This window comes from Triturus cristatus, chromosome 5_1 (genome assembly GCF_964204655.1).
Source record: "Triturus cristatus chromosome 5_1, aTriCri1.1, whole genome shotgun sequence".
NCBI lineage: Eukaryota > Metazoa > Chordata > Amphibia > Caudata > Salamandridae > Triturus > Triturus cristatus.
The window spans coordinates 312,763,274-312,773,332 of record NC_140587.1 but is presented as its reverse complement, the minus strand read 5'-3'; the positions used below and the strand labels follow the sequence as shown (position 1 = coordinate 312,773,332).

The following is a 10,059-nucleotide window of genomic DNA, read 5'->3' as shown; positions in this document are numbered from 1 at the left end:
CTATAGTTCAGTCACTCATGACACCATGTGTCAACATTTTTCCAAAGCTAAATACGTAATGCACTTGCCTAGTATGGAACCAACATCTTTGCTTCAAGTATAACTCACTGATATTATCATCGCTCCCTGAATCTTCTGTCTAGTAACTGACTGAATTCCATGCAGCGTCATCAGTGCCCTTGTTTCTACATTGCAGACTGGAATTGTCCTACCCACACCTCCGAGGTTAGCAGAGGAAAGTGTTGCATTGCCATTGTGTTAACAACAGTCTCATCCTTGTTTTGCCCTTTGCTTCCATCTGTGCCCACAGTCTTGATTGAAGTGGTACTAACCATTGTTACATATCTTACATTGCAGCATCTTTGAGGCGATGGCCCTATATCCTATCTACTGGTAAAGGATAATTTGCTGTTCCAGGATAACCCAATTGCCCTGCAGGTACCTATTAGTAGACAAATGGTACAGCATGTAATTTGCCCATTTACAGAACCATTTTGTTGGTAATGCTGACCATACCCGAACCACTATTCAAGGCTTCTAGGACAGATAAAGTATCCATTCTTCTCCTATGTTGAACTCTTCTTCATCCATAGGTGTTTGAACCACTGCCACAAGTCTCGATGCTGTAAACCCCGACTTTCTTGATGAGTACACCCACCCTATCAAGACAGCAGATGCTTAGATGCACTCACCCTTTTCCTAAGTCACCCCCAATCCTCTAGTAAGCCATTGCCAACTGCACTGCATTCTGTATAGCCACTGTATCACCACAACCTGTACAAATGAACTCCCCACCACAATGCCCTCACAAAGTCATTCAGGTGCCATTCCCCTTTACATGCATGGTGGATGAGGCAAGGACAGGCCTAAAACATGGGAGAAAAGTTCTTCATGCAGCAATATACATACAAAAAGATAGGTCCAAGCCTCATTAAAGCGCACTCTCATGGGTACCAATGGGGCTTTACTGACTGTTGTAGACTGGATGCCATAACAAAATGATCTGTAGCGGTCCATGATTGAACAATTAAACTGATATACTGAAGATACTGGGACCTCTTGCTATAGAAAGGCTGTACCTGAAACAAGAGTGAACATTCCGGCCCTTAAGACATTTGTACTTTCTAGTCCTATCCCAGCTGATGACTCCATCCCCACCTGCCACGGAGCCAACAGGTGATGATGACTCCATTACTGTCCCGGTTTAATGGATGTCTTGCATGTAAAAGGCTGGCCAGGCTTCAAGGAGGAAAACCCTATATAGATGCCTCATGAGAACTTCCTCCTTAAACATTTGCTCCCTTTACACCTCGTACATGTCTGATACAGACCTATTTACTTCACCCTACATCACATGTTACTGAATTGTCTGCACTGCATTAAAGAAATATTGTGTTGTGAATATCTGTCACATTGTTTATTTTTTCTTATCCTAATGTGACTTTGTATGTTATATTAATAACTAGTATTTAAAACTCTCCTACCTCAGTGCACAAAGTTACTCAACATGCCATGCATGTCATAGGCACCTTATCTCCTCACTAGAGCTACTCCTCACACAATCTCCACCCGCGCCTGGCACAAAGTTGATTCTGATAATTTTGCCAGATTATTAGGGAACACTCTACCCACCCTCTCTGTTGATCTGAATACTGACGCCACCCAGTACACAAACTGGATAGACACAGCCGCGTGTACCGTTGCCCCACCAAAATCTGTTAAATTTAAGAGAAGCAAGGTTTCTGCCCCTGGTTCTAAGAAGACTTCAGAGGTCTCAAACAGAGAGGCAGAAGGCAGGAGCAAATGTGGGACTAGAATACAATAATGTTGAAAGGATCAATAACAAGACATGTCTGAGTACTTACAAAACTAGAATTCTCACAATAAAAGGCTGCTTTTATCAATAAAATTGAATCACAGGAACTCTTCCATATGGGTATCAAGTTTACAACTAATTCTACCACACACTCTATTAACTCTAGCTAATCTTTTTGCAACTTTTTGGCCAGCTTGTTTCTTCAGAAAGTCATAAACATCTACAATACTTTACTGCAGCTGCATCTCCTCCAGCCCTACCTTGGTTTACTAGATCTGTCAGCGGCATTTAATGCCATTAACCATGATAGAATGCTGACTTATCTAGCCAATATCAGAATCACTGGCACTGCATGGAACCTTCGTAGCTCATTACTTCATGGACGTGAACAATCAGTTCGTCTGGATCATTTTCTCTCTCAGTCCTTTTCTCTCCCTTAAGGGGTCCCACAAGAGACCTCACTCTGTTCAACATTTATGTCACCCCTCTGGCTGAGCTTATCAATTTGTTCGTCTTTTCCCTCACATCCTACGCTGATGATACTCAAATTGTTGTTTCCCTTGCCAGTGACGCATCTGGCACAGGAACCAACTTTTGCAATTGTATGTGGGTCATCACCCAGAGGATGTCTGAGAACTGCCTTCAGCTTAACTCAGGAAAGACTGAGGTCCTGCTTTTTGGAGCTCAGCCCTCGTTTGGGACTCTCGCCTCGTGGCCCCCTCCCTACTCCTGTTAGCAAAACCCATAACCTGGGTGTCCTGATTAACAGCAAACTGTCTTTCACTGACCAATTCAATGGGGTCACTTCCAAGGCCTTTTGCTCTCTTAGGCTGATAAAGAAGTTACTCCCTTTTGTCGTCTACAGCTCCAGAAAATGGTAATCATCTTCTTTGTGCTATCCAGACTTGACTGTTGCAATGGTCTGCACCTAACTGCACATCAACATGTGCTTAATAAACTACAGACCCTGCAGAATGCAGCTGCTCGTCTTGTTCTTAAAATCCATGAACACCAATCAGTGTCTTAACCTATGAGGAAGCTGCACTGGTTGCCCATCATGCAGAGAGTTATGTTCAGGGCTCTATGCATTGTTTGTGAAGCTCTACCCGACCAAGGGCCCTTGTTACACATAAATAGTTTTAACTGGTATATTCCAAACATGCCATTAAGATCTTCCTCTGCCAAAACCCAGATCCTGACCAGATTCAAACGTGCCATCAGGGGTGGCCTCAGCTTTGTGCTGGGAGCCTCTAAAGCCTGCAAAAACCTTCCTTTACACATCAAAACCTCCTCAAATCTTTTGATTTTCATGAGGACCCTCAATACTTGGTTATTTAACTCTTTATAAGAGTCTTGGTCTTATCTTGTTCTTCTTGTCACAACATCACTAGGGCCAAGACACCCTCGGGTATTCGAGCACTTAATAAAACTATTTAACATAACATAACATAGTGTGATGGCCATGTACGAAGGAAGAAGTTCAATTGAATGGGAAAAGATAATACAAGTTAATATAGGATTAAAAAAAAGTTGAGACAGGAATGCTTCCTGCATTGTACATGGGCGTGTTCCTCTGTCCCGAGTGCTCAAATACATTTACATCTAGTTTCTTAAATTTCGCATGGGTCCTATATCTCCGGGCGTGTGCTGGTCACTTGGGTGAGGAGGGCTTCTCTCCATCCAAGGAGGACCTGACTGATACTTGGGCAAGCCGGGGACAAGGACCCCTGGCTGATTGGCCTGGGAGAGACCTGATGTAACAGAAAGTTGAGGAGGAATGTAGCTAACTGTAAGAATTTGTGCGAATTGCAGGTCACATCAATCAGACACAGTTTGAACACACCTTGAGGTTACAGGTCCTCCCGGGACCATGCTTGTTTCAGGGTCACTTGAACCTCAATTGTCCTAGTGTTTTCCCAGAGCATGGCTGGGGCTGTCACAGGAGATTCTGCTTCCTTTATCCTGCCATAATCTTACCATGATCATCTGTCATAGGACCTGCACCCCATGTTCTCGTTTAGAGCTATGCCACCAGGAGCCTGGCCTACCTAGGCAGGGCAGGTGCTTGGACTGCCCCAGGGTGTGAAATCCCAAGGGACCTGGTTGACTACCATGTGGGGCTGTCTGTGGTGTCCCATGCCTACTTTTACTTGCTGGCCTTCGATGACTGCCTCTTCTTAGGCCATCGACGGTCCTTTTCATCTGATCCAAAAAAGAGTGTGCTGACAGCTTGGTCACCATGCCTGACCTGATGTCATAGTCAGATGCAGAGTGTGAAAAGATGGGCCCATCCCTTTGGCACCAGGGCTTCCTCAGAGGAGATAAGCCTCTTTCACAAAGTGGTGGTCAGTAGCACATCCTTTCCCGGGTCAGAGGGCAGTGAGCCTGTCTCTGACTGTGGGCATCCATGTGCCGGTTTCCCTCCACTGTGGAGCACAGGATCTAAAGAGGAGTTGCTGCCAGGTGCCACGGTATGTGGAGGTCATCACCTTACTCTGAACTGCCAGATGCAGGGTTGGCAGCATCCATCCATGCAGGCCAGTGGAAGGACCAGGTGACCGAAGCGGGTACCAGAAGAAGTGCTACGAAGCAACTTGTTGGCTTGAGGCAGAGCCTCATGGTGCAGTGGCTTCTGAACGCTACCCACAAGGTGCATGGCTACTCTGGTTGGTGCATCTCATGGCCTGGGCCACCTTGTTGGAGTCATGTCTGACCATCAGGTCAGTGGCTTGGTGACCAGATGACCAGTTGCCAGCCGGCACGGCTATATGCAGCTTGTTGCTCCCACTGGGTTCCATTAGCCCCCCCTACTTCATGGGGCCTAATAGATGATGAAAATGGTTTCTTTGCTAGTCTCAGAGAGACTTCAGCCACCTTGGCTAACCAGGCCAGCAGAATTCCAGAAAGGTAAACATCTCACCTTGGGATCCAAGGCCAAATTAATGGGTTGGCAGCAACCAGTCAGTGAGAGGGTGTGATCTTCTCTACCCAAACCAGGCTGGAACCATACCAGGGAAGCCTCTAGCTGCAATAATCCCTGAAGCCATTGCTCATGACTGAAGGGACCCAGTCCTCCTGTCTCTCAGGCACAGGCCAGAGCTGCCTTAACTTCTCAGCGCAGGGTGATGTCTAGTCAGAAAGGAGTCTGTGGCTACTCTGGGCCAAAACACAAAAAGTACAGAGGGGTGAGAGGATAAACCCTCTTCGACCTCCCGCTCAATAGTTAAATATCACAAAAAGAAGAGGGATTGAAAAACTACATGGAGATGGATAAGTGTGTGGAAATGCACCAATTTTGTAAAACTGCCCTCACACACAGCAAGTTGTGTCATGCTTCATCATAGGGCTGCTAACACACCTCCGCGCCAGCCAAACGCTGGAGGTGGAGCACTGGGGAGGGGAAGACAAAACAACAAAAAATTTGAAAGTGGAATCACAGGTGTGATAACAGTGCAGAACAAGGGATGACAAGTGGTATAAAACTGGTACCAGGGAATCCTTGTTGCAATTTTAATGTTAGGTACCCCTTCCAGAATTTAAAACAAAAAATGTGGGTGGTTGGTTGGAGAGCTTATAATGAGATTCCAACCCCCCCCCACTCTGCATAAATGTCGACATGTTTCAGCCAGCACAAAATAATACCCCAGCTTTCCTCAGGACTTCTCAACACTGTAATCCCTAGGTGCAGACCCTTTCTCCTCCCAACTTAGAGGAAATAAGGGAAGTATCATCTTAAGTGGAGTCCCTCGCCTTTAGAGAGGAACGTGTAGTAATTAAAAACAACATAAAAATGAACAAAATATTACTAGTTAAATGTTCTCCATCTCACTATGTATAACAACAAATATCGTTAATACTGTGAATCATACCCAAACGCACATACAAATCTCCACAGAAGCATACTCACACCTACCCTCAGGGAAGGGTAAGGGTGGTTGCCTCCCATCTTAATGCTCAATAGCTGTTGTAACATACAGCCATGCCCTCCATTTGAAAAGTTTTCAAATCAGGAGGTGCGGCTATGTACATTAACGTAACCAACATTACTCAGAGCACCACAAGTGAACCTGGCACCGTTCACTACCCCACACTTACCGAGTTTATTAGATTCGTAAACTCGAAATGGCGGGGGAGTGAGAATAGCTGCCTGCACGCACTCTCTGTAAGGAAAAGGAATGCGATAGTAAAATAAAATAATATAAGTTGCACAATGGTAGGAGTTCTATTCTGAAGAGCCCAGTGTTAGCTTACTCTTCTGATGATTCTAAGTTCGTGTACTTTTACCCTACAAAAACTGCCTCCTCGTTAGATTTAAATTTTAACCAAGGGCCATTCGTGTTACGGAACACGGCCATGGTCGTGTCTTTCTCAGGTGGAGTGAGACCAATCTGCCTCAATAGATAAAAATATATCCCTCTAATGCTGGCGAGACTAAATCTGTGTGATCGGCTTAGGACCCATGTCAAACCCCCCGTGTAACAAATTTTGTAGTCCAGTTGTAGTAATACAATTTAACAACTACGTGCGCAGCACCTCAATAAGCCACCTGCGCCCCACTTACTGCTTTCAAGGTCAGCTGTTAGCAGACGTATTTCGTCTCTCCTGCTCCGCCGTGTAGGGTACTACACTGGCGTTCTCTCGATTCTCTTGAGGGCGTCCAGGACACGCCCCTCACGGTGCGTCGCCCCTCGTGACCCACTGGCATTTCAGGCGTCTCAAGTAAACACTAGAGTGCTCATGCTAGGGTGCTTAACTGAATCAAGGCCCCCTCTCCACCCCAACTTCCTGGCTAGTGAAAAAATTAGTTATGTAGACATAACGTATCTCCGTTTTTTATTCATTTATTATATATAGATGTTAAAATTTAAATATATATGTAAATGTTGCAACAACTCTCCACCATTCGGGCACATTAATTGTAATAAGAAAGGAGCCATACTACAAAATAATTAATTCCAGACGCCCACTCACTCTGCCACATAACAAAGTCGTGGTGGTAAGGGACAAAAGAAAAAGTAAATTAGTAAATGCTCGGTTTGTAGTGGTTAATATTATTAGTATTACTAGGAACCACACACAAAACCAGGGCGACAAAAATGAGTTAAAACCAAGAGAGGCACAATCAGGTAAGATAGGACTGTCTCCACAGAAGCTCCCTAGATGTAGTCAGAGTGCAGGTTGGTCTTCTACCTATCGCACTAGAGATTTAGAAGTCTTATTTTATCCTATTAGTTAGGGCCAGAATCGGAGGAAAAGAGAAAAGGAAGACCATTGATATTTAATGCTATTAAATCTAGTATCACAGATCATAACGTTGTGTTATGCAGAAATCCTATCTATGGCGGTTCAAGGATTATAGAGGCTTTTCCAAGGGATATCATCATTTAATGCCCCGATAGAACTCTGTACCCTATAAATCCATTTCTGTTCGCACAAGAAAAGTGCTCTTTCCGGATTACCACTGGTCATGTTGATGTTCGGTTTGTCTATCACAGTTCAGAAGAAGTCCTCAGCCGAGTGCTTCTTTTCCTTAAAGTGATTGGTCAATCTACTCGTTGTCCTTTGACATCTAAATGTCGACCTGTGCTCCATGATTCTTGTTTTTACCCGTCTAGTAGTCATACCGAGGTACAGTAGATCACAGGGACATTTCAACAAGTAAATTACGTAAGAAGTATTACAATTAGTATGACTCCTTTGTTCACAAGGGTGGGTCAGCCCTATGTCTATACTTTTTGTATTTGCTGTTAAATGACAAACATCGCACATCCCACATCTTGTGTGCCTTGAGACTGGAGGAAGAAACCCTCTCTGATGCTTTCCTCCTGCTTCCTCTTGCCTGTTTCTGGTTTTTCTAGGTCTTGTGTGAACCAGAATATCTTTGAAATTCTGACTCCTCTTAAATGAAAACAGGGGCTTCTCAAAGGCAAGTCCTTTAGAATTTAGGATTCTCCAGTTTCGCAAAATGATTTTTTGAATGTCATTCAATGCTGTGTTGAATGTAGTCACACAGACTGTTCTCTCAGTAGATGTTTTTTCATTAGACTCAAGAAGTGCCTCGCGGTGGCAATTAGACGCTTTTTTCTTTGCCCTTCGCACTACTCTTGCGGGGTAATCCCTTTGCAAAAGTTTATTTTCAAGGGTTTCAGCTTCTGACTTGAAATCTGTGTGACTCGAACAATTTCGCCGAAGTCGCAAAAATTGTCCCAAAGGGAGGTTTTCCCTTAAGGATTTAGGGTGGAAGCTTTTGAATGACAACAAACTATTTCTGTCTGTAGGTTTATGAAACATGTTTGTATGTAGGCAGCCGCCTTTACAAAAAATAGTCAAATCCAAAAATGGGAGACTATCCTTTGAGATAGTGGACGTGAAGAGAAGTAATGGATTCCTACTATTCAGCCACGTCAAAAAATTGTCCAGAGAATCATCCCTGTCTCCCTTCCATATCAGGAGGACGTCGTCAATAAACCACCTGCAGACCTTGATGTGATTGAACCAAGGACCTCCATGGGTGTAGATGTACTGGTCCTCGAAGGCAGACATATACAACCCAGCTAGGCTAGGAGCAAAAACACTCCCCACGGAGGTCCTATGGGTCTGGAGGTAGTAAGTCCCCTGAAATTCAAAAAAGTTTCTGGTTAAGGCAATTTCTGCCAAGTGTAGAATAAATGGTCTGGGCGTGCTATATTCCCAGTCCAAAGTATACAAGATACCTTAAACCACCCTAAATGTTTCCATCTGTGGTATGTTTGTATATAAGGACTCCACGTCCAGCCCAACCAAGAAATCTTCTGTGGGATCGAATTCCACATCATTCAGTAGTGTTAAAACCTCTGTCGTGTCCTTCAGATACGCTGGTCTGGATTGAACAATGGGTTTGAAAAAGAAATCACTAAACTGTGACAACGGTTCCAAAAGTGACCCCATACCCGAAACAATCGTCCTCCCTGGTGGGGGCCTTGTTGGTTTGTGCACTTTTGGAAGAGTGTAAAAATATGGGGTCACTGGTTTGGATTGACAGAGCAACCTTCCCTCTTTCTCTGTGATCCAGTCATTTTGAATGGCTTCCTCCACCATTGATGTGATTTCCTTCTTAATATCCTCAGTAGGATCCTGTCCTAGTATCCTGTAGTTCCTCCTATCAGCAAGGAGTCTCAAACACTCTGTTTCATAAGCAACTCTACTTTGTACTACAGTCGCTCCACCCTTGTCTCCCTGCTTTATTACTACGTCATCATTGTTCTTGAGCTCGTCCAGGGCTCTTCTTTCTTTTGTTGACAGGTTCATAAAAGTAGCGGTCTTCTGCCTAGATAACAGTTCTACTTCATGAACAATAGCTTGTTCGAAGGCCTCTACTTCAATTGGGAGTTGCCCTAACGCTGGTGTAAATTTAGATTTTGGGCAAAAGTTTGTGTCCCCCTTCTCTAATTCCTCTACGTTATGGTCACCAAAGTACACCCTCAGTCGAATGTTCCTGAAAAAAACGGCTAGTTCTTGTCTGATCTTAAAAATGTTCAGTGTGTTGGTAGGTACATACCCCAAACCCTTCTCCAGTACTTCAATTTCGGTATCCGTCAATTCGGTTTCTGTCAGATTAATCACTAGGGATATCCTTCCCGGCTCGTGCCTGGGGTTGATTCCTTCACCATGCTCCTGGTCACTCTGTGTTCCAACTCCTCCCATTGCACCCCTGACATGCCCTTCTGTTTGCCCCTGCCCCTCCCTCGGCCTCTCCCTAAAAAAGGATTCGGCATCTGGGGGAATTGTGTCATAGGGCCTTCCTGCATGCCTGGAAATTGGGGCGGGTACAATGGGGGCCAGCCAAAGTTGTTGTTGGGATAATGCGGGTATGTCGTATTAAACTGAGGTCTGGGACCTCCAAAGTACCCTCTCCCTCTCCCCCTTCTCTGGGTTCTCCTCTCATAATCACTGTCCTCACTGCTAGAACTTGTTCTATCAGTGGTTCTGCTCTCCCTGTTGTTACCCTTTTTCATGTCATCCATTTTCTTCTGTTTATGGAAAACAATTGGTCCTTCAAACATATATAAGTAAGGAAGTAATGAATATAGAACAGAATCAGTGCTATACTAAGTAAAGATGTCCAGCCGGACATACAGATTTAATATTTTAACAGTTATCATTTGAATTCAAACAGAGCGTAATAGAGTGGGACACAGTCCTGTGTCCTTCGACAAACAAAACATACAGACAATCACATATATGTAGACATTTTTTAAGGCAAA

At 44.4% G+C, this 10,059-nt stretch overlaps 1 pseudogene; it reads left to right on the top strand.

The window, feature by feature from the left end:
• Nucleotides 1–3,585: 3,585 nt before the first annotated feature.
• On the top strand, nucleotides 3,586–3,704 carry LOC146830847 (5.8S ribosomal RNA; annotated as a pseudogene; the record flags this gene model as incomplete).
• Nucleotides 3,705–10,059: the final 6,355 nt, after the last annotated feature.